We start from the raw sequence: 25,175 nt of genomic DNA, 5'->3' as shown, positions 1-25,175 counted from the left end.
ATTGATTTATAGTATTATCTTCACTTTACAGACAGGAGACTGAGGCACGCCCAGAGAAGTAAAGGAACTTGCTCAAGACAGAGCTAGTTAGTAGCGGAAGCAGGAACTAAACTCTAACAGTCTGGCTCATAACCAATGAACCAATGTCTGCCATGAACAAATTCATATCTCCTAGAGACCAGTCTCAGAGCCCCAATGTAAGAATCTTCAGGAACTTGTTATAACCCCCTGGCCTACACCTGAAGATAGATGTATGGCCATATACTAAGGATGTGCTGGTTTACCAAGGCATTCCCCCACTGTGTGATAGGCTGGATGAATTAGTTTCAGTTTTCTTCAAATTCAGAGTTTCTCTGAGTCTAAAACACATTGGCCAGCCTGGTCCCTACCTTCCTGGACCCCATGGTGAGGGGACTGCTCTTACTCTTCTAGCCCCAATCCCCTGCTGAGCTCTGCAGAGCAATAAAATGACCTGCAATTTGTAAGAGACCAGAATCAATCGAACAAATGGTTCAAAGTCTATAGCCCAACTCCCTGATTATTTTCCCTTACAGCTTCCTCTCTGAATATCCCCAGGCACAGGTTATAGCAAACTTCATTGGAAAAATTGTCATTGTCCAGAGGTGAGGCTGTAACATGGCTTTCAAGTGGAAGCATTTTTTTTCCATTATGAGATGACTAAAAATTTGTGGGGTTTTGTTGTTGTTGTTGTTAGTTGTTCCAGTGACTGTGGAGCACTATTTACAGTCAGTGGACAGGAATGGGAGGCTAACCCTCTTACGATGCATGGGCCAGCCTCACTCACTGGAGAATTGTCCCACCAGAAATGACAAGAGTTTCTTCTCTTATTACAAACCATTTGTTGAGTGTCTACCAGTTCTATTAGTCAAACTGGGCTACAATCTTTTTTCACTAACTTCTAAAACCTTGAGCACTTGAACTTGACCAAACCTTGAGCTTGCTTACTTTCAAGACCCATGAGCCAAGAGGACTTTCTGGCTAAGACCAGATCTCCACAGACCACACACAGAGGTTAAACCATCCTTGCTTCTGAGTCTCCTCAGATGATTGCTGAGGAAAACTCCAATGAAGGCATCCTTCTTCCTCAGAAATGCTAATCTAGAGCCTCAGGTATTTAATCATCAGTCCTAATACCAGTTTCCTATCTGCTCTAATGCAAGGACTGTTCCAACAGTAGGATAAAGAAGAGAACCTCCAACAGGAGAAGCAGCAGGAAGAGCCATTCCCATCGGTGAGGGGAAGAACACTTCAGAGGCTCCAAAGACTGTGGCTGAAAGAGGATTAAAGAAATTCCTCTCACAGAATGAATGGATTCAGACATAAATGTCAATACTTCCTTGAGCCGAATTATTCTGGGAACTGAAAACAGTGAGGAATGGCTAGTTGTAGCAACAAGATCTAGTTTTATGCCAAAGAATCATATCAGCAACAGATTTTATCCAATTGCAGTACCTGTACCAAATTTTCCTGACAATAATTTTAGGATTACTATGGTGCAGGCTGGAGGGAGCTACTCTAAGGAATGGGAGATGGATTATCAATAGTTCTTAACTTCCCATATAACGCGGCTTCTGTGACACATGTTATATTTTTCCCTTCTTGTATTTCTTTCTTTCCTCCCTACCTTGTCATTCACAATTCATAAAACATCTCTATCATGAATGCCTTTATAATTTCAGTTTTTTTCTACATTATGTCTTGGCTCCAAGAAGAAACAGTGAATCTCGTGGAATGCATAGAATTCCAAAACCAATGTTATAAAATAAGATCTAAATTTAAGAATGTGAAGCAGAAGAATGTGGGGATGAAGGATATGGAAATAGATCTGGTCACTTTACACTGAATTTTTTTTATTGAATGAAAAATTCTTTAAATTCTATAGTGCTTTACAATTTTCCAAAGTTTCTGATTAAGCTGATTAGCAATAATCATGCCTCGGATAAACCTCATTGGCTATGATACTGCCACTGTGCAAAGCTACAATAAATTTTTTTAGTAAAACATCATTACAGTAAGAGATACATGGCTGAATATTTTTCTGTGCCTTAATAATTGTCTTTTATCCTTTCCTAAAGGAATTTCTGATGTTGTTTTTCCATTTTCAGTCCAAATAAATGTGTTAAAAACTCTGTAAAAAAACCCAGACTGCCAAATATAATCGTCAAGTTCACCAAGTTCCAGAACAATGATTACATTTGAACAAAGTTGTTCAAAACACTAAAGAAGGAAGGAAGGCAAAGAAGCTGAAGACAGCCAATGCCTAGCTTGGGAAACCGAAGTCACAAGGATTTCAGCACATAATTCTACCCGTAGGCACATTTTCTGTACAGGCACCAAAGCATGGTCTCCTAATCGACACGGGAAACCCAGCATGACCCAGATGGGTTCCCAGTAATGTGGTACATGAACTCCCTAACCAGATTTTCCTGGAGCACAAACTATTTTGAGGTGGTTCAGGAAATGGATGTGGTTTGGTGAGAAACTATATAATTCAAAATCCTGTGGCTAAAAAGTCAGCAAAATTTTGTGGAAGAAGAGAGAGACATTTGAGCACGTTTCAGCTCGGTATTTAATTTATAATTCATAAAGCAGGTGGATTATTCCTGAGGTCAGAAAACTTTTCCTTAAGTTTTTTCTATCTACCCTAAATAGATACCCTTTCAAATTAGGTCCTCTATTTTCCTGCAACCTATGATGCTAATTTTAAAAATATAAAATAACAAAACAAAAAAGTATTGTGTTACCTACAAGGAAGGTCACAGAGCCTCGTTCCCTGAATATTCTAGCCAGGGATCAGCAAAACTTTTCTGTAAAGGGCCAGAGAGTAAATACCTGAGGCTTTGTGGGCCACACATAGTTTTCACCACATGTTCTTCTTTTCTATTTTTTTAAACTATCTTTAAAAAGTATAAAAACCATAGATGTACAAAAACAGGCCACTAGTCATATCTGGCCCATGGGCTTTAGTTTGCTGACCCCTATTCTAGATAAACAGGTGGACAGACTGTCTTTGTGGACACTACTCATTGGAGAGTAAAATAAATACCCACCCTACCCTCCCTGCCAACTCTATAAGTTGATGAAATTGACAAAAATAAATCTGTAAAATTTTCAAACAGATTTTAAATCATCAAATCATTAGCAGGCATTTCAATATCTGACAAAACATAAATCTTAGTAAAGACAAAGAGTCTCTGTATTCAATCTCCTACACTGCAAACTCACCTTGTGACCTAGAACAAATTCCTTACCTCTGATTTCTCATTACAAAAAAAATTAGATATTTGCAGTAAGTGATCTCTAGAGAAACACCCAGCCTTGGTTCTCTGAGATTCCATGAATGGCCCTAGAAAGCTCTAGAGGGATTTTTAAGGAAATGCCCCAAAGTGATCTTTACTGCATTAAGAAAAACTCAGCGGGATGACTGTCACCCTATTTGATAGTCTTCAGAAAAGCGAATGGTCCTCATTTTGCCTTGACTAAATCTCCCATCACAGAAGATGGCATTCCCATGGCTTTAGCTAAATGTATAGTCATTTACATTACAAAACAGAGACAATGGGTTCATGAGAGTAATCCTCAGAAATAAAACATATGGGCTTTTCAGTGGTTATCGTAAGGAGGAATCAGACACTTTGGCCCGGGAATCAAAATCATGAGAATCTCTTATGATTCCAGAACTTCTTTAACACTACTATATTTCTTACTTTTGTGATCCCCAAAGCTATTAACAGTAAAGTCAATTAAAACACATCTTTCTGGGCTTCCCTGGTGGTGCAGTGGTTGAGAATCTGCCTGCTAATGCAGGGGACACGGGTTCGAGCCCTGGTCTGGGAGGATCCCACATGTCGCAGAGCAACTAGGCCCGTGAGCCACAACTACTGAGCCTGCACGTCTGGAGCCTGTGCTCCGCAACAAGAGAGGCCACCATAGTGAGAGGCCCGCGCACCGCGATGAAGAGTGGCCCCCGCTTGCCACTAGAGAAAACCCTCGCACAGAAACAAAGACACAACACAGCAAAAATAAATAAATAAATAAACTCCTACCCCCAACATCTTAAAAAAAAAAACGCACACCTTTCTGATCTTTAATTTTATACCATTATGATTTCTCAAACTAGCGATAGATTGGGTAAAGCCAGGTATGCGTTTTATGGAAAGATGTCTTCTAGATACTAATTGTGCAGTATGCTTCATGAGCAGTATCATTTTCTTCAACTTGAAAAAAATGTTTACTTTCTGTTTCTCTCCAATCAGTAAGACACAGTCAATGGTAAAAGCACACACTTTCATTGATTTATCAGACATACATTTAGAATTGAACCCAACTGGCTGGGGCTCACATTAAGTAGGGTTAATAAGATATTTCCCATCCTGCCTATTCAGAAACCCTTGGTCCTGCTCAGATTTCTCTACTCACTCAAGCTCCCTAAAGATAAATGAGCCTTATCCACAGAAAGGAAATAGGCCATTTATCTGACATCGCATTATTTACTGACATTAAAAATGATAATATCCATCAACAAGCAGCTAAACCCCAAACGAGAACAAAACTACAACTGTCTTTCTTTGATATAGTTACAAGGAGATGCTGACTGAGCTGCCATTTATGTTCCAATAATGTCACTACTGTTACAAGAAACTCACTGTTTGTTATTAACATAATTTCCCATGTGTTTATTTGGGACCGGGGAACTGTCTTTTGGCCTTTTCTGAACTTTCTCATAAAACTAAAACCTGGAATTACAATGACAGAACTATGAACATATTTGCTTTGGGGGAAAGTTTTTCATTTTAAAAATACATTATCCTTCCCTTTCATTTTCTTATGTTTAACAAAAGTACCGTTACCTATAATCCTCATAACAACCCAGCAAGCCAGATATTATTATCTGCATTTTCTACGTAAGTAAGTAACTTGAGGCTCAAAGAGGTTTGTTAAATAAACTGCCCAAATTCACAGGGCTAGTGAATGGTGGGTCCAGATTGGAACCCATGGGTTTGTCTGGTGCTGCTGGTGATCCTGCCCCTTCTCTTTCTACCTCATTTCCCTCTCCCTCCCTCCTTCCCTCCCTCCATTCTTTCCCTCCCTTTTTTCTTCCCTCCCTGCCCCCATCCATCCATCCACTTACCTACCTACCTACCTACATATCTATCTACCTTCCTAAACAAACAACTTGTCCTTATAAAAGGCTGTTTCTTGAAAGCATCATCCCACAACAATTTAGTTCTATCCCAAAGTACACACCACAACACTGAGTACCTTAACAAAGCTTAAGGACACATAAGCAACACACACAGGACTGACATTCTGGGTTATTAGCTTCAACTTAAGAAAACCCACATGTGATTGACTGACAGGAATGACCTGTCAGCTGGGGTTATTTAGAAATAAAGTCAAAGAAACAGTGAGCCAAGACTGTACACGTTGTTATCGAAGAATATTTTTACACCCTAAAAAAAGTAAGCTCTCTGAATCTTGAACTAAAACTCAGCTGCTATTTAAAAACAGAGAGTGCTGGAATCTGATTTTCCTCCCGTGGCCTTCACTTAGAGGCACTGGCAACAGCAAGGGCTCTTGAGTTAAATCTTCTAAGGCACCAACTCTGGTCCTATCTCATTCTCCTTCATCTTCCTCTGTCCCGTTAAAAGGTGTAAAGCAATTATACTCCAATAAAGATGTTAAAAAATAAATAAAAATAGAAAAAATATAAAATAAACTTTATATGCGTCATTCTATCTTCAGAATCCTGTGAAGAGATTATCATTACCACCAATTTATTGATGATGAAACTATAGTTTCACTTGGTCAAAGTTGTTTAAATTGCAAATGATGTAACTGTAACTGAAAGAAAAATGTTTATGGTTCTAAAGACAGTGATCTTTTTACTGTACTACTGAATGTTATACATATGATCTCCAGAACTTTGTACATGAAATGGCAATATATATGAGCAAGAATATTTATTGTACCCTTTTTGTGATAAAATATGTAGACTAAAAAACTAAATGTCTATCAATAAAGTATATCTAATTAAAGTACAGATGTTCATGAGATTCTGTAATGTTATCAAAATGTACGGTGGGTCTATATGGACCTAAACAGATATTTAGTGAAAAGGGGAATTACAGTTGACTCTGTAAAATAAGAAAATATCTGTTAAATATATCTGTCTGTTATAATGATGGACACATGTCATTATACATTTGTCTAAACTCATAGCATGTACAACAGTGAACTCTAATGTAAACCGTGGACTTTGGGGTACCGGGGAACTCTCTATAACTTCTGCTCAATTTTTCTGTGAACCTGACACTGCTCTAAAATATAAAGTCTTTAAAAAAAAAAAAAAAAAAAGATAAGGCAAGAAGGACAGCTGGACACTTACAGACCCCTGGCCTCATCAGCACCCCCGCTGTCCATCATCATTTGTTGCATGTATTTTAGTTTGACGATCTTGGACTGTGTCTTTCTAATACCAGAACAGCCTGGTAGGAAAAGAAAATATGTAATATGACAATTTATTGGCCAAGATTACTCCAAGCAACTGATTTCACAAGTTTTGTCTGTTTGTGTCCCAAAGCTGTCCAAACTGATGACACCATAGGCATTTCTGATGTGTAGAAAGAAGCCTGTGTCAGCATATGACCGGCATTCTCATTTCTGACTGGCAAACGGATGCTGGCTCCCCAGCTACATTCTGATCAGGATGAATTACAGATATAATTCAAAATCAAGAAAACTGCTCAAGTACAACACGCGAGGCTTCTGCCAAAGTTGAAAATCATTAGTTGGACATGAACATGGCTGAGCACACAGCTCTGTTTTGAACTCTTTTATTTCTGTATTATTGCTCATTCACTTAAAGAGAAATACATGAGGTAGAGAGACAAGATCTCCTTCCCTTTTCATGTTTCTCCAATTTATCTTCCTTGGCATAATAAACTTCTCAAGCCAAAGAGTGGAGTGTTGTCTTGTTTCCCTCTGTTTTTTCCATTATCTTAGTTATCTCTCATTTATTTTTTTTAGCCTTTTCTCTTATCGCAACAGTTTCTCAGGACATCATAAAGTTGGAATGAGGAACCTCCCACCCCTCCGTGGTTGCCTACAGATATTTCAGGCCCCACACACTCAGTCACGTGGCTTTGTTACTGTGGCATGTTTGGAAAGACGAAGAAGTCCCAGATATTCCTCAACTAGAACTGATGGCTCAACTTTGAATTACTTTTGGTATATAAACATCACTCTTTGTGTGAAACTTTCTCTAGCAACAAAATCATTTTCCATAAAACCTGCTTAGGTACCCTTGCTTATTCTGAATAATCAAGGGAGTCCAACTATTTATGCTCTCAGTGGGATGCATTATGAAGAAAAGTACTGGTTCTAGAGCCTAGTTTTGTTTTTAAGGCCGATATTTAAAACTTTTTATTTGGGGCATTTCCAAAAAAATTTGTATTCATAAGTATAGGGACTATAGTATAATGAATCTGCAAGTATCCATAAGTGAACACACAGCTAATCTTATTTCTACTATACCCACCTCCATCCATTTGCTTTTCTCTGAAGCAGATTTCTTTTTAACAAATCCCAGATATCATACAATTTCTTCCATATATATGGCTAGGTATCTCTAAGAGATACGGACTTCTAAATTTTAGACATATAACCACAACATCATTATGACACCTATAAAAGTTACAATTTCTGATATCAAATATTTAGTCAGTGTTCAAATTTCCCTGATAATCTCAGAAAATTTTTAACATTTGTTTTATTCAAAGTAGGGCCCAAACACTGTCCACACAGCCAGCAGAATTCTTGATGTCAGTTTCTTCATGTGAAAATAAGAATGTTAGATGGTTATTTTAGTTTTAGCATAAAGGGTTTAAAATATATTTTTCCAAATTAAAATATAAAGTACAGAAATTAATTTTTAAAGTTTTCACCATGTATGCTTATCCAGAAACAAGATTATTGTTCTGATAATAAATGGCATGATACTTATATATTTTCTATTTACCATGTGACTTTAAGATGTCTTCCCATTGATCCATTTTAACTTCTGTCTAGAATTCCACCTCATGAGTAGACTGCATTTTATCTAATCCCCTATTAATGGACATCTATTTTGTTTCCAATTTTCCACAGAAGAGTGTTATAATGGGCATCCTTATAAATGTCACCTTATGCATATATGCAAGATTCTTTAGGACATACAGCTGTGTGTGGGAATTGCTGGATTACTGGGAGTAATAACATTTTTAATGTACATCCAATGGCAGTAGATGAGATTTCAACACAATCTTCAAGGTTTCTTGCAGCTTTGATACTCAATGAGTATCATTGAATCTATTTTTTAAAACGGTTGCATCCTTAGTAATATTAATGGTGGTGACGTGTTACTGATTTTGCCATTTCTAATGGTGTCTTCTATTACTTCTTAGTAGCACTGTCTCTTTAAAAAATAATATCAGCTTTCATTTTGCAAGACCCTGAGCTAAGGACTCAAGCTAAAAAACACAGGACCATGTACTTCCTGGCCTTAAATTTGGAGAAGTATATAGAACAGACACCTAAAAATATACATAATGATTGAAGGTGGTTTACAGAAAGTCATGACTACAGTCTAGACCTACCATTAGTCTGTAGGAAGGGAGAGGACACCGGGGCCTGGTTTACAAGGCTTTCTTTATACAAGAAATAAAGAAGTTTAGCAGGAAGAAGTGGGAAAGGTCTTCAGCTCACTCTGATTCAGGAAGGGAACAATCTGTTTTGTCCATATAAGAGAAATGAAATGCATAACTATGAGTTCCCAACACCCATGAGCTTGCTGCAAGCTACTGGGACCCAAAGAGATGCCCTCCAGGGCTTCTGAGCCCTTAGAGAAGGCTGGTTGCTGCGCTTTCTGGGAGGAACAACTCCGACAAGAAGTTAAAAGGCCCCATTGACCTAAGCATGATAACACTGACACTTTCAATCAGCCAGAGGCTGTCAGGTTTAGCCATTTACGTTGTATAAATCCACTTCTCCTGACTGTGTTTGAGTTACTTTCCTCCAGCACAGATGGAGAAAGTGATTTTTTTCCCCCTCTCTTAGAGGAAGTCTTCCCAGATGAATCACATCCAACACTAATCACTCTGTTAAGAACACAGTTCTATATTAGACTTGGCTTACGATTATCCTTACATTGCTATAATTGGACAGTTTAGCTACATTATAAGGTATCTGAGCAGAGACATTTCCTATTTCAATACATTCCAGGACTCCATAATTGACAGCTTTGTTCCTGTTCATACCTAGAGGCTGAAAAATACTTGCTAAACGAAACAGTCAGAATAGACTAGGAAATCCCAAAATCTGAGCACCACAGCATAAAAAAAACAGTATCATCTGTGGGTCTGAGTGACTGTCCAGGGCAGCTGTCTAGTAATCCAGCTACTTTGATGTTGTGACTACACCACTGCAAAACACAAGGTGTCCTCCAAGATGACCTCAGCTGAGAAGAAGAGTAACTGAAAAGTTGCACAGGGTCTTTTCACACCTCAGCTCAGAAAAGGAAAAAAAAAAACAAAACAGATATTAGTGAATACAGGTAGCGTCTACTATACTAATATATTTCTTCTGTAATGTAGCTTTCAGGTAAGTGGGAACTCTGCCCTTAGGCAGAATAAGCAACTGATGATCCCTCCTCTCAGGTGATAGAAGCACCTCTTCTGATAGCCCTTAGGGAGAAGAGGTGAGAGATTTAAGACATGTCCATCCCATCCTATATTTCAGGTTACCGATGGAAAACTAAGAGCACCCCACAGTGATACATCCCTTAAATATGAGTTCATGACTCTCTGGAGAACCCAGTCCATGTTCTTTTCCTTAAAGATCACCAAAGACTTGGACCTGGTGATCTTGATCAAGGGTAATTTATTTCCATATTGTGTTCTTTTGACTTAGCTTTTCTCATTTATTTAACAAAATATTATTCAGAACAACTTCTCTAGTAAGAGAAATGCCAGGTTTTAGATGATAGGTGAAGTCAAGTGAATAAGTTCTAGCAAACGGACTTAGAGCAGAAGAATTTTATATATCTCCTAGGCAATATCCTTAAAGGGGATGAACATGCTACTCTCTCCTCCTTTTCCCATCTTTTCTGACTGGAATATAGCTGTAGGGAGGTACTCTTCTTCACCACAAAGACTGTAAGTACAGTACATGAATAAACCTGAAGGAATTGGGCCCCTGACATGGTAGAACCACTGTATCAGTTCTGCCTTGCTTATGTCTGGACCATAGTGTAAGAGAGAAATGAAGTTCTATTTGGCTGATACTGAAAATATATCCTAATTAACCCAGTGTTTCACAAGCTTTCAGGCACCAGGTTCTTTAAGATAAAAAAGAAGCCTTGGGTTTCCCTGGTGGCCCAGTGGTTGAGAGTCCGCTTGCCGATGCAGGGGACACAGGTTCGTGCCCTGGTCCAGGAAGATCCCACATGCCGCAGAGCGGCTGGGCCTGTGAGCCATGGCCACTGAGCCTGCACGTCCGGAGCCTGTGCTCTGCAACGGGAGAGGCCACAGCGGTGAGAGGCCCGCGTACCGCAAAAAAAAAAAAAAAGAATGCCTACTCTCTAGTCTTTTAAACATATAGTGCTGGGACAACTGGATATCCACATGCAAAAGAATGAATTTGACCCCCCAATGCACACCATATACAAAAATTAACTCAAAATGGATCAAAGACTTAAATATAAGAGCTAAAACTACAAAACTTTTAGAAGGACACATAGGCATAAGTCTTTATGACCTTGGATTAGGCAATGATTTCTTGGATATGACACCAAAAGCACAAAGAAGGTAAGAAAAAATTGATAAATTGGATGGCAACAAAATTAAAAACTTTTACAAAAAGGATACTATCAAGAAAGTGCAAATACAACCTCTAGAATGGGGGAAAATTTTTGCAAATCATATATTTCATAAAGGTTTAATATCCAGAATATATGAAGAACTCATAACTCAACAGCAAAAATATAAATAATTCAATTTAAAAATGTGCAAAGGATTTGAATAGTTATCTAAATACTATATACAATGACCAATAAGCAAATGAAAAGATAATATCATTAGTCATTAGAGAAATAAAAATAAAAACCAAAATGAGTTTAAGAAATGAAAAATAACAAGTATTGGCAAGGATGTGGAGAAACTGAAACTCTCATACATTGCTAGCGGGAATACAAAATGGTGCTGCCTCTGTGGAAGATAATTTTGCAGTTCCTCAAAAAAGTGGACATAGAGTTAACATATACACAGAAATTCCATTCTTAAGTGTATACCCAAGAGAATGGAAAACATATTCATACAAAAACTTACACAAAAATATTCACAGCAGCATTATTTTTAATAGCCCAAAAGTGGAAATAACCAAAATGTCCATCAACTGAATTATGGCTAAACAAATATGGTATATCCATACAATGGAATATTATTTAGCCATAAAAAGTAATAAAGTTCTGATTCATGATAAAACATGGATAAACCTTGAAAACATTATGCTAGGTGAAAGAAGTGTGACACAAAAGGATAAATACTGTATGATTCCATCTTTGTTAAATGCCTAGAAAAGGCAAATTGATAGAGACAGAAAGCAGATTATAAGTTGTCAGGGTCTGAAGGGAGGGGGAGATTGGGGAGTGAATGCAAATGGTTATGGGGTTGCTTTTTGGGATAATGTAAATTTTCTAGAATTGAATAGTGGTGATAGTTATACAATCTTGTAATTATACTAAAAGCCAAAGAATTTGACACTTTAAAATAGTGACCTTTATGTTATAAGAATTTTTTTGTGAATTATATCTCAAAAAAACTAAAAACAAAATGCCCCTCTCTTACCACTACTACATTGCACTGGAGGCGCTATACAGTGTGATAATACAAGAAAAAGAAAACTATAAGGAATTGAAAGGAAGAAACAAACCTCTAATTTTTTGATAAATAACTGTCTACTCAGAAAACAAATAAAAGTTCAGTTAGGATATTGTATATTAAGATCAACACAAAAGTCAATTGATTTTTTATACATCAGCAAGAAACAAACAAAAAATGCAGTTCAAAGTATACAGTTTACAACATCAACAAAATGTAAGTACTTAAAGAAAAACTAATTATAGGAATGTTTATAGCAACATTATTCATAATAGCCAAAAAATGGAAACAACCCAAGTGTCAACTGATGAATGAACAAAGTACAAGTTCCATACAATGGAATATTATTTAGTCATGAAAAATCATGAAGTACTGATATATGACACAATATGGATAAACCCTGAAAACATGTGATATGAAAGAAGCTAGTCACAAAAGACCAAATATTTATATGAAATGTCCAGGACAGGCAAATCCATAGAGACAGAAAGGAGATTAGTACGCATCAGCTGCTGGCAGGAAGGAGGAAGGAGAAGAGACTGCTAATGGGTACAAGGTTTCCTACTGGGGTGATAAAAATGTTCTAAAATTAGATAGTGATGATGGTTATACAAGTCTGTGAATATAAATGTCATCAAGTTGTACATTTTTTTAAAAATCTACATAAATACAGATACATTCTGAATTTATAGATGGGACGATTCAATTCTTCCCAGTTTGATCTATACATTATGTGTAGTTCCAATGAAAACTCCAATAGGATTTTTAGTGAAATATAAGTTGGTTCTGAATTTTACATGAAAGAACAAAGGGCCAGAAAAAGGCAAGTTACTCCTAGAGAAGAAGAAAGTAGAGGAATTCACCCTAACATATATAAAGACATTATAAAGCTACTGTAATGAAGGAACCCTCCTATACTTTCAGTGGGCATGTAAATGGGTGCAGCCACTATGGAGAACAGTATGGAGGCTCCTTAAAAAACTAAAAACAGAGCTACCATATAATCCTGCAATCCCATTCCTGGGCATATATCCAGGGAAAACTCTAATTCAAAAAGACACATGCACCCCAATGTTCATAGCAGCACTATTTACAACAGCCAAGACATGAAAGCAACCTAAATGTCCATCATCAGATGAATGGATAAAGAAGATGTGGTACATATATACAGTGGAATAGAAAAAGAATGAAATAATGCCATTTGCAGCAACATGGATGGACCTAGAGACGATCATATTAAGTGAAGTAAGTCAGACCAATACCATATACAGTTATATGTAGAATCTAAAAAAATTATACAAATTAACTTATTTATAGAACAGAAATTGACCTACAGACACAGAAAACAAACTTATGGTTACCCAAGGGGACAGTGGGGGAGTGCGGGAGAGATAAATTAGGAGTTTGGGATTAACATATACATGCTACTATATATATAATAGGTAAACAACAAGGACCTACTGTACAGCACAGGGACCTATACTCAATATCTCGTAATAACCTATAATGGAAAAGAATCTGAAAAAGAAAAAAATATATATATATATGGATAACTGAATCACTTTGCTGTACACTCGAAACTAACACAACGTTGCAAATGAACTCTACTTCAATTAAAAAAAAGACTGTATGACTTGATTCAGCAATAGAAACCAGACCCATGACAGAATAAAGAAGTCAAAAACAGATCCACTTATGTACGGAAACTACAGATACCACAAAGAAGGCACCACATCTCAGTGACAAAGAACCATCTAATATATGTCTTAGAAATAAGCAACTGTCCACATGGAAAAATAATGTGTAGGTAAAGGACAGGTTGGGGGAGAGTACAGAGTGGACATTCTAGAAACAAAGCCAAAGGATCTGAGTCTATCCAAAAGTCAAGTTAAGACTTGCGGATCCTCTGTAACAGTGACAGAGGGTGGAACACAGAGGACCAGCTCTAGGATAATGGGAAATGCTAATGTCATGAAGACAGGGTTGATCAGACAGAGGGTGAATGTTGGATCCTTGTGCCTGTGATTACAGAAGGCTGATTACTTTCCTGGAAAAAAAGGTCTTTCCAACCATTCACTCATTTATTCATTCACTGAGTCACACAGCAAATATTTACCAGGCTCCTGGTACATGCCAGGCACTATTCTAAGTGCTAAGGATACAGAGGCTTACATTCTTCCAGTAGTCAAACAGACAAGAAATACATACATAAATAAAATTACTGCAAATAATGGCCATGGAAAAAATAAAACTGGGTAATGGGATAGAAGGTGATTGGGGATGGTTGTGGGCTTAGGGGATTACTTTAGAAAAGGTGGTCAGCGAAAGTCTCTCTGAGAAAGTGAGAGTAACAAACCCTTGTGCCCTTGTAACAAACTGAAATAACTACAACTAAAAAGTCGGTTCCATAAAATGTCTAATAGCAAAGGAAAATCAGAGTCAGCCTGGAAGATATAAACGTTATTTGGAGCTGACAAACAAGGTCTTCAAACCATGGGAAACATAAACTGAAAGGTTGGAGTCGCTTATGTGGCCCCCATCCTGAAGGTGCCCTCCCTGCTTGGCCCCGATAAGGTCTGGAGGCCCCACTGGGCTGTACAGAGGTGTACACGGTGCACCTGAATCCGGCTGCCCGGCCGAGCTTTAATAGAGCACCTCTATTAATTATCTGAGTGATGGCATTGCTTCTCCAGACTCACAGCTAAATAAAGCCACCCCAGTTGCTTGGCCAAAAGCTCTTAAAGGTGAACACAAAACTGTGTCTCAGTGGATGCAGCATTTGGCGCTGATCGGAGTTTTAACGTCATTTCGCAGTTAATAATTAGCTCTGCCTTGGTCCCCACAAAGGGTGCCACCAAAACAAAAGGGGGAGTTGAGTGTGTTCGCTATACTTGCCACTGGTATAAATAGGCAGAGGGATGATTAATGAATGAGGGGGAGAATTAAACACAACAGTGAACAAAGACAAAGGCCCACAGCTCGGCTGTCCACGAACCGAGACAAGCTGTATCCAGAGGGAGGCTGCAGAGAACGACACACACACACACACGAATCCGTTTAATGGACAGGTTTTGAAGACTTCATTTCACCTTGCGTTATGACAGCCGTAGTATTTTATTCACATCCTGACGTGATAAGAGGCCAGGGTCAGCTGAGGTAGAGACATGTATTCTTGGGGGGAGTCACTGGAGAGGTGGAGGGGCCACATTTCTGTGTGGGTGACAGAGGGAAAACAGAGAAGTCCCGAACACACAGACCATCACCCTTCAGGCCCCCTTTGTGAGGGGAGCCAGAGCCAACGTTCTAAAGCGTTGTTTGGATGACACACAAAGCAGAGGAGGCACCAACACAAATGTCCCCGCTGCAGTCGTTGGACAGGGCCCTCCCACACCTCAAAGTGGCCATATTATAGACTGGGCCGAGACTCAGGACAGGCTGAGAAAGCTCTGCTCAAAGGCATCTAGCATAAAGGGTAGAGAGCTGGGAGGCTGGCTCTCGGCCATGATTTGCAGGCTCAGGAGAGGTCGCTGCTGGTTGGCAGCCTTTCTGCACATTTTATTCCAGTTAGTTCCTAGAGAATGCTGCCCTCCGAGGATGCAGCGGTAACCCCTTGTGTTTGACCAGCTTGATGCTGAGGGTCTGGGTAGAGAAGAGCCCAGGGGAGTAGCAACTGGCCAAACCCTAGGGAGTCCTGATTGGCTTTCTAGGTACATCTCTACTTCTCTATACAACCATTCTTCTTCCTTTTAGGGCTTCCCCACATCAGCCAGGTGTCCCTTCCCACAGGCTTGCTTTCCAACCAGGTGTTTGAGGGGGGAGGATCTGATCAATTAATCCCTGTGGAAGATTTAGGTGATAATGAGCTTAAAGGTTCTCACCACCCCCTCCAGGGACATTTGCATTTTAATACAGGACTAACCAACCCACAGGCCTGTAAGAACTATAGCAATGAAATAGTCGTTGTGGAATTTTCTGTTCTGAGGCAGCCCGGAAGGGAGATGTTTATGGGCTCCATGAACTTCCTGGCCTCCCCGTAGTCACATCGTGTCCACACACCACGTAGACCTCTGCAAAAATTTGTAGGCTTTTATTTCACCTTTTCTCTGCCTATGTCACTCAGGTGTTGGAAAGATCACATGAGAAAATGGATGTTAAATGCTTTAAAGATAAACACCTGGGGCTTCCCTGGTGGCGCAGTGGTTGAGAGTCCGCCTGCCAACGCAGGGGATGCGGGTTCGTGCCCCAGTCTGGGAAGATCCCACATGCCGCGGAGCGGCTAGACCCGTGAGCCATGGCCGCTAAGCCTGTGTGTCCGGAGCCTGCGCTCTGCAACGGGAGAGGCCCCAACAGTGAGAGGCCCGCGTACAGCAAAAAAACCAAAAAACAAAAAAAAGATAAACACCTGAATCAATATGCTAGCTATGATTTATTGAAGGCTGAAAACTTAGACCAGAACATATCCTTAGTGATCCACACCCTCACTTAACAGATGAGGAAATGGAAACACCAGAAAAAATGGTGTCTTCATCTGAATCACTCAGTGAATCACTGACAGAGCCAGGATCATGTGATGAGTCTCCTGCTTCAAGGCCAAGGCTTTATCTATTGCATTATAAGAATGACTTTTCTTCTGTCCTCAGAGCATATCCTAATCAATCATATCTTGACTGTTAAATTGCAAATGGTCCTTTACAAAAAAAACAACAAAAAATATAGCTTTAAAGTGAGCTAAGCAAAGGAAATGTAGAATAGCAGTTCTGGAAAAGTCACCCAAGTATTCAGGGAAGTTCAAATCAAGACTCTAGGAGATAACATGTTACACCCACTTAACTGTTAGAAGATAAGAAGTCTGACAGTAGAAAGTGTTGGAGAAGGGGAGTATCCATAGAATCTCTCCTATCTTTGCTGGTGGGAATGTAAAACTGAAACAACTGGGGAGAAAATAATTTGGAATTTTTTAGTAAAGTTGAAGGTATGCAAACCCAAAGGCTCAGCAATCTATTTCAAGAGAAACTCTAGTTCATGTGCACCAGGAGATGCATGTAGCACTGTTCAAAAAATGCAATAATTCTTGAAACAACAGAGCAGTCTTATTCTGGAAAATAACCTGTTATATAGTTTAATATGATGGAATATTATAAAGTATTGAAAATGAACAAACGGCAGCTACAAGCATCAACCTAAGTTTTATACCACAATGTTGAGTTAAAAAAGCAAATCCTAGAAAAAAAATCCTGTATGACGTCCTTTTTTTTTAATAAAAATGTAAAACAGCCAATAGTAAACAATACATTATTTAGGTACATAAATGTGTGTGTGCTAAAAAGCTTCTTTAAATGGAAGGGCATATTAAATACAAAATTCAAGATAATGATGATCTTGAAGAAGACCACGTAGAAAAGCATAGGTTATTATTCATTCTCTAGCTCTTAGGTTGATTCATTCTTAAATTATTAAAAATATGTAAATGCACACATATAGTAAAAAATGTCATGAATGGGCCAATTGATGATAGTGTATCATAAACCAAGAGTTAAGATTAATTCAATTCCATGTACCTGAGATCCATTACAGAAAAAAAAAAAATCTACATTAAGAGAAAGCCAGCTTCTGAAGCAGAAAAAGATGTCTCCCAGTACTGACCTTCAAGTCAAAAATTCCCATCAGTCTGGGAGGATAGAAAAGCCATAGACAGAGACAAGCTGAAAAGCTGAGGTAAAGGTTTCTCCTGAAACTTGCCCAACTGGGGAAGCTGTATGACTTGAGAGTAGAATCTAGGCAAGCGGAGAACACAGCAGTGCATCAGCGATTCAAACAAGTGATTGCAGTGGAAGTTAAGACACACAAAGGCACTGAAGCTTCAGGCAAAGCAATAGGTTTAAATGAGACAGAAAAGAACCAGGGGAACAGATACACTGAAGTCAAGTTGGTGGCCAAAAGTGAAAACCAAAGGGGCAAGTAAAACCCTGAAGTTTGCAAGCCTTCCAAGGAACCCCACACTGGGGCTGAGGGACAAAAGGGCTCACAGACTGGATAGAGTTCCACTCCCAGAGACATTCATGACAGGACTATAATCTCTAATCTGGGTCACCTTTCTAATTTAATAAGATCTCATTAATTTGAACAAAACTAATTTGAAATAGCTAGAATAATCAGGCTGGAATGAAACTGATCTTTTGACTATGAAAACAGTGTTTACTCAACAAATTAATAGCATGAGACACATCAGGTGGGGAATACTTAACCTGTTTAGGAGAACAAACCTGACATACATATCTACATCCATCTGTTCTATAATAATTAGTATGTTAATTACAGATGATCTTTAACTAGTCATTAAAAGAGATCCTCAACCTGGGGGCCACTAGTTGATATTACTAGGTGTATTTCAAAGTAGTAAAACTGTGCTTTGAAAATAATCTTTTTTAGTAATTCACTGCTGGGTGGATTTGCTCAGATCAGAACAGATCTTAAACCCAAATCTCAGAAACCATGAAAAAAGTCCTCTCTTTTCTGGAAGATGACCTAAATGGAATTTAAAAATGGACTTCCGTCGTCCCACTTTCCAAACAATATTTGAACTGGAGAGGGCCTTCATCCCCAGAGATGTCCCTCCTCAACACTCATGCAGAGGGATTTGAAATCCTCTGACTGTTCTCCATGACCCGATGTGCTCTAAGGAAATGCTAACCTACATTTTCATCTCAGTGACTGTTAGCAGGACAACGCCCACACTTCCAGTTTGACACAGTAGTCAGGTCTCATTGCATTCCCTGAGGGTGTGTCTACTCCTCTCAACTAAGATAAACACCATCACTGCTCAAAAGTAAGTTCAAAAGAAATAGTCAAGTTCTCCATCAGTATCAAGTTTTAAAAGTGCAGATGTAGAAACTGAGCCACAAAAGAAGGTAAAATTATTTTAAAAGTAGGAGAGGGAGGGTCAGAGGGGATACACAACGTTTTTATATGAACTAGATAAACCGTCACATATATCAACACAAGTAGGTTGGAACATGTTGCACTGGAAATGATTGCCTAGTTTCTGTCAATGGACGTAAAAAAAATATGGCTACCAAATCACAGTTAGTTTATGCAGAATATTTGAATCCACAGTGCATGAGCACGTATGTGTATACGTGAAGAGGAAGGTGGTAAATTAAACAGGGACTCGTGAAAAAAAATTAAGTTAAATACTAGATAACAATACGCAAAGACCATTTTTTTAAACTAAATATGATTTAGTTGAGCACTGATATGATAAATGAGAGAGCAACAGGTCTTACAAGATCATTTGATTCATCTTCTAAGAAAATCATTCAATATTTTTCTTTTTAGATTTCCAAACAGCCCTGTTACTGTGGGGCTGGCCAACAAAATTTTTTTTCCAGATTTTTGAGCAAATGTAAATTAGAGTGAGTTTAATTGCTCTGAAGTCTAATGTTCTCCTTCTTTGAAATGGTTCAGGAAGGAAGGCACAGAGCTTTCTTCTAATTTGGCAGCAAAAGGATACGGCATGTTTATCTCGGCTTGCTTTTTGGAGGTACAGATGAACACACCAAACTAAAGGGCACTGGAAAGATAAGTTTCCATGACATCCACAACAACTCTTTTCTATTGCCAACTGGCTATTCTATATGTAGCATTCAGAGGCAAATATAAAAAAAAATGATGTAAAGCCAAAATTATTTCCTTGATGACACTTGTTTTAAACACCTCGTCACTAAATAGCTAAAAGTCTCCAAAGTGAATGCATAAACCATATAAAAGCCACAAGCATACTTACATAAATTCTTAAGATTAACGTAATAACTTCTAGAAAAAGGTGGGAGAAAACACACTACAATAAATCTATTTGTAATGGTATTTGGGCTCTACCAACTGCTTTCATTGGTCTCCAGTGGCTTACATATAAAACAATACATTTGATGTATGATTTCAATTCCTTATGGAAAACTGTTCTATCTACAAGCAGCCTGTCAAAGAGAATGCCAAAAAAACTCTTTCTGCATCCCAATATGAGGCAGGACTTTTAAGATATAACTTAAGGTCACCATTTGTTCTTGCTTGGTCAGGTTTAAGACTGTAATTGAGGAATGCCTGACCTGGGGGAGGCAAGAGAAGGGAGGGGTAGGTTTATTTATAGTGAAATAGAAATAGGCAAGGTGTCAGAGCTTGAAGTTAAATGGCATTGTTTTGCAGGGAGAGTGGCTCTACAGATTGCGCAGAAGGCAAGGGGTGGTTCTCTGGAAGCTGCCTGGAACCTGTCCCCCACCTTCCAACTCAGGGCATATGGCAGCTGTCAGCTCCGGAAAACCACATTTGGACCCAGGAATCTATTTTCCTATTATTGAGGGATGCACTGGGGAGCGGGGGGAGAAAAGTTGCTGCAGAATGAAAACAAATGCCATTCTAATTGGTCTGTAAATTGCAGCCCTTCATCATTAGAACTCTGCTCTGCATTTCAGCCAAAAATTTTTAATCCCAAATTAAAGTTGTCCAGGTTTAAACAGGGAATTATAAAGTGAAAAATGTCTACAGTTGCAGGAGGGCAATACACAACTCCCGTGAGCTATTCTTCTTGAAATTACAATCTTCCCAAAACATTCTCCTAATTTAGTTCTTGCCACTCCTCAATTCTTCCTCCTGCCCCTAACTTTAGAATCACCATCCCCTGGGATGTAGCCAGTCTTTCTCTGTGATCAAATCTCCTAAAGGGACACTCAACCTCACTGGGAGCCCAACATATCCCTCCCCACTTCCCCAAGTCAAAGTTTAGTTCTTATTGCTATAGGACTGAGTTTGTTTTTCAAAATGGTAGTTTTAAAATACGTGCATCTTAAAAAGAAAACAAACATATATCTTATTGTTGTTGTTGTTGTTATTACGGGCTTCTATCACTGCTGAGCCATTGTTGTGTCATTTCCCCATGGCATAAACTCCATTTTGCAGAGAAAGGGCTCAGCTGCAGCGCATTTCATTACTTCTCCTGATTCCCAGGAGAATCTTTCTTGTTTTTCATCCTCTTAAGGAAAGTATGTACCAACACCACTGGAAAATTTGACCACGTAAATAGAATTCTGTCAGCAAATTCCATCTATCTTAAATTCCTTTAAGGGTCCTTAAATAAAGGCCCTTGCCTTCTATTCTAACCCTCATGAACACTGGAAAAGCATTGTTCGCCCTCATCTTGGTGAATAATTGGGGGCAATCATTAAGCAAGTCCTCATCAAGTCAGATCAATTTCTCAACATTACATACAACCAAGGAACTGAGACGTTGTATAACATAAAGATATCTTCCTTTGCTGAGCTGCTTATAGCTAGAGACAGCAATGGTTGATATGAAACCAGCATCCAAGTGTATTATAGTAACTCTAAGGGATTTAGCTTAAGGAGCAGACAGCAAAGGAAGGCTTTACAGGAGGCTTGGGATTTGAATAGGAACTTAAAGGATCAGTAGTAATTAACTCAGCAGAGCAGCAGAGGATGGATGGACCTTCCAAAGTGGAGCAACGGCATAAACAAAGACATGGAGATAGGAATGGTTCCGTGTAAGTTGGTCTCAGAAAGCAAAGTGAAGCATAAAAAGAGATTCGTCTGTGTAGGACAATAGGCAGGCATTGCTGAGTACAGCTCTTTGATTTTGCCTCCTGGATCTTCTCCAAATTTCACAACCTTCCTTTGAGTGACAGGTCACAATACTGTCTCTGGGTGGGGGCCTGACATGTTGTGTCCTTGATATTAACCACATAGGATTGCTGCCTTGAGATCTTGATAGAGCTGGTTCTCCTCAGCCTGGCAATTATATGGTCAGCCATATGGCTTCAAAACATTAAAAAATTGACTATATTTAATTAAAAACTTTCCAAAATATAGAGAGAGAAACTTTAAGGATGAAGATGTTTGTTAATGTAAAATGGAAGATATAATGAACGTTTTTACTCTTGAACTTTCTATACCTCTATAATTCACAAACAAGTTATCAAATATAGCCAATTTGTGCTGCTTTGGTATTTTTAACAAAACTATGTTATTTTATAAAACTATGTAAAAAGGTCACCTGTTTGTAAATAAGATGTAAGTTTCTAGAAAAGAAAACACAAAAGCTCCCTCCCTCACTAACTCAACACTCAACCGTCTGCATGTACTAGACATTAGTCTACTCAAGATGCTGAATATCTCTCCCATATCGGCATGTGAACTGGATAATTCAAACAATATTGAGCCAGTTTTAACAAATTTGCAATGTAAGATTTTCATGAAGGATATTTTCCCCCAAGTGGAAATGTATCGCAAGAAAATAAACTTCTAGCCCAAGGCACTGACTTCCTCAAAAACAGAATTAGCAGGGAGATTCTTCTCCCCCAGGTACCATTTATAAAAAGAGATTCCTTACAAATGGCCAAACTCAGATTCACAAGATGCAGTTTTTGAAAGGAAACTATTTTTATAAATTTCTGATGCCTCTGGTGTTAATTCATTGACTTCATAAACTGGAAATTACTCTTTTCCTAGTAGAAAGGTAAATGTCATATTTAAAAATGCCTTTTTTCCCCCCAAAGAAGTTTAAAGTCTCATCCACTCATTAATTTAACAAATATTTATCAAGCAGTTACTATGTGCTTATAGATAAGATATTTCACGGTTCCCTCTTTGAGATAGAAATCTAAGTCTTAAACTCATGAGATGAAGCACATAGGGTGGCATTTCTCACATTATAGTTCCTGGGTAATACTGTTATGGGTTGAATTGTATCCCCTAAAAAAGATGTTGGAGTCCTAACCCCCAGTGCCTACAATGTGACCTTTTTTGGAAATAGGGTCTTTGCAGGTGATCAAGTTAAGATGAGATCATTAGGGTGAGCCTTAATCCAACATGCCCTTATAAAAAGTGGGAAATTTGGATACAGAGATACACGCTCATAGAGGGAAAGCAATGTGAAGACACAGGGAGAAGGCCATCTACCAGCCAAGGAACGCCAGAGGCTACCAGAAGCTAGGAGACGGTGAAACAGGGTCTCCTTGTCACCTCTACCAAGAAGCCCTGCTGACACCTTGATTTTGGACTTTTAGCCTGCAGAACTCTGATACAATAATTTCTGTTAAGTCACCCAGTTTGTGGTACTTCGTAACAGCAACCCCAGCAAACGAATACAAATACCTTTCAAAATGTTCAAGATTAATACCAGGCAGGGGACTGCTTCCCAAAGTAGACGGCTTGAAGGGTTATCAAAAGCACAAAGAAACATAAAACTCCGTTACTGTGGTGGATAAGGCTTCCATCTAAATCTCAAATGTAATCCACCTCAAAGGGATCACAGGCATGCCTCCATTTGGAGTTGTCACTTTACAGCTCTTGCATCTATATCGGATTGAGTGTGCCTGTCCTTGATTCTAGGATTTTGAAACTGCTCTTTGGTTTACAATTTCAGGATTAGAGAAAGCCAATGAAGACTTCCCCTCACCCCCATCAGCTAGATCAGTGTGAATAGTCCATCATCACTGGAAGATCTGTGGGCATCATGGGCCCTTGAGTGGCCACCTTTGTCTACTGGTCCAAGAGGGTCCCTCTGTGTGGATAATACATGGTCAACAAAGGTTTCATGAAAATATATGATGTCATGATGATTACTGGTCTATCACTGTTATCTCAACTACCAACTCTTGAGCACAGCTGGAGATAACTGTTTATCCAACGATATCAACAAAAATCTATACAAGGGTTCAAAACATTTCTTTATAACTTTCAAAGGCCATTGAGTTATTCTCCTGGGTATGGTGTCCTTTGGTCTTCTGCTTTTTTTCCCCCCCATTTCATAATTCTCTTACATTTCATCATCTCCTTTCTGACACGATCCTGCCTCAGAGTTCTACCCCTTGCTTTTAAAATTCATTCAATAAGTATATTCATTTTTCATTCTTATTTTTCACTTAATTTATAAGTGGTGTATCAAATTTCACCAGAGGAAAATCATATTATATTACGAACTTGAAGTTTTCTACCTTAATCCCTCTGTACCCCCTGACCAGTTACCAAGGAATCTGTTGGCCCTATCACTCCAATTATATAACTAGGTCACTTGATGTTGTATTTGTCAGTACCCTTTCAAAGAAAAAAATAAATCAATAAATGGGGTGCCTTTAATAGTGAATTAATAGAGATTAGCCCATAACAGAATTGCTATTTTCAGCAGTTATTGCCTAGAAGTGACTGTTAGGTCATAACCTGGGTTTGTGGCTATTACACTGTCACCAGGAAAGAGAGAAGATGGCCACAGACAGAAAGACCTCTGGGAGCTGGTATTTCCTGCTGACGCTTAGCATGGGTCTGAGTCCTAAGAACAAGGCCATGGGTGAGTCACAAATAAGGCGCCAGCATCAGCATCAACCTACTGTCTCAGTCTGAGTAAAAACATTTGGGCCCCACTTCAGCCTTGGGAATAAGATTAAAAAAAAAACAACTATGAATTGTACTGTCCAGGCCCACCATCCTCAGGTGTGCTAACTTCCCTAAAACCGGCTGATACCTAAGGTAGCTTCTCCAGACATTCTCCCAGAAGCTGGATCCACCAGGCCATGATTCATCTCTGTCAGGGATGGTTACAAACCCCACCTTCTGAGTGGCTGATTAAAGCAAAGGGTCAGCTGCAGCCATGATGACCATGCTCCCCAACCCCCCAGAGACGGTGCTATAATGAAAACAGCACACAGTTCCCTGATTCCCAGGCCCTTCCGGAGGGGATGGTCAAAGAGTTTTGGCAACACCGGAACCTGTGGCAAGGGCAGAGCTGGCCTGGCCAGACAGCCCAGGGTCAACAGCTATGGGCCTCCACACCCCAGCTCGTACCTATTGGCACCCAACGGCTTTGCCTGACTTGCCTCCCTCACCTCCTACTCTCATCTTCCCTGCTTCGCACCCCCAACTTCAGGGTGGGGCTGTCCTATCTTTTGTTCTGGCAGAGATAAGATGTATAAATGATGAGTGGTTGACAAAGTGTACTCCAGTGCCGCAGGCAGCTCATCCATCATTTTCTACATGTCTACAGATAATTGATGCCAACCCTGCAGGCGAAGCTCCTTCAGGTGAGAGGAGGGGAGAATTAAATCTGCTGTTAGGAGCCAAGCAGCTGATCTGTATTTAACTTTCTTTTTAATTTAGCGCTTGTTTGTTTTAAGCTGAGTTTGCAGGCTCCTCCTTGCCCTCCATACTTGGGAGAGCGGCCTGGGGTTTGCTGACCCCA

The 25,175-nt window shown here is 39.1% G+C and overlaps 1 protein-coding gene and 1 non-coding gene across 2 annotated transcripts in view; both read right to left on the bottom strand.

Annotated features, from left to right (window-relative positions):
- LRMDA (leucine rich melanocyte differentiation associated) overlaps positions 1-25,175 on the bottom strand; it is a 1,104,744-nt gene that overhangs the window by 384,107 nt on the left and 695,462 nt on the right. The window lies entirely within an intron of this gene.
- On the bottom strand, positions 1,865-2,000 carry LOC114883519. The gene has a single exon (XR_003790613.1). It is a non-coding gene; the product is annotated as a U4 spliceosomal RNA (small nuclear RNA).

Source organism: Monodon monoceros, unplaced genomic scaffold (assembly GCF_005190385.1).
Source record: "Monodon monoceros isolate NGI ecotype Baffin Bay Population unplaced genomic scaffold, NGI_Narwhal_1 Super_Scaffold_4, whole genome shotgun sequence".
Taxonomy (NCBI): domain Eukaryota; kingdom Metazoa; phylum Chordata; class Mammalia; order Artiodactyla; family Monodontidae; genus Monodon; species Monodon monoceros.
This window is presented reverse-complemented; position numbering and strand designations above follow the sequence as displayed.